Below are 1,165 nucleotides of genomic sequence, written 5' to 3' on the forward strand. Positions count from 1 at the left end.
TTTATAGAAAATTTCCAAATTTCTCTTCATCATTTAAACATAATTCCACAAGCCGGGGAGAAGGCAACAACAACTTCAATGAGTTTCAAGGCAAGCAATACAAGCATGCGCAAATCATGCCGAGGTCGTACGGCCCGATCCAACAATATTTAAATTGTGCACTGCCGAGGGTCGAATGTCGCGAACCATAGATACATCTATTTAATCTGCCGAGGCGTTCGGCCCGCTCCAAAAATAAACACATACAGACTGACAACCAAAAAGTCCACACGAAGAAATTTTCCAAAGAAAGCCAATCCTCTTTTAACCATTTAAGAAAAATGAAGTTTAATCAGTTTAGAAATTCATTTACTAATTCAATGTGATTTAAGCAGTTCAAGCTGTCAATAAGTTCACAAATAATCCAAGTATAACATGCTCTTGGGTCCTAAACTACCCAGACAATAGCATAATAGTAGCTACGCACGGACTTTCGTCACCTCGTGCGTACGTAGCCCCCACAAATAGGAGCACATAACCAATTAACTCACATATGGGGACAATTCCCTTTTACAAGGTTAGAAAGGAGACTCACCTCGCTCCGAAGATCTATAACCAACATTCCACGCTCTTCTGAAGACTCAAATTGATGAACAACGCTCCAAAACTAGTCAATAATTATGCAAATCCATTAATATACGCTCAATTAATCATTACAATCCAATTTATAACAATTCCTAACATCGATCGAAAAGTTGATAAAATTGCCCTTGGGCCCACGTGCCCGGATTCCGAAAATTTTCGAAGATTAAGCTTACCCATAATTCCAGGAACTCAAATATATAATTTACTCTCAATTCCATACCCAAAATCGTGGTCAAATTCCAAGAATATAAATTTCTAGGTCTTTCTAACAAAACCCCAAATTTCTACCAATTTTCATGCTAAAATCCATACATAATCGATGTATTTAACTCAAGATGGATGGGATTAGCTTACCTTATCGTTGATGATGCAAATCCCACATGAAGCCCTCCTAAAAATCTCCCAAGCCAAGAAAATATGAGAGAAAATGGAGAAATCCCGATTTTTAAAACACCTCTCTGCCTCCAGCACTTTCCGCACCTGCGGTCCCTCGACCGCTTCTGCGGTTCCGCAGGTGCGGCCCCACTAACTTATCTACGGT

This window comes from Nicotiana sylvestris, chromosome 6 (genome assembly GCF_000393655.2).
Source record: "Nicotiana sylvestris chromosome 6, ASM39365v2, whole genome shotgun sequence".
Taxonomy (NCBI): Eukaryota; Viridiplantae; Streptophyta; class Magnoliopsida; order Solanales; family Solanaceae; genus Nicotiana; species Nicotiana sylvestris.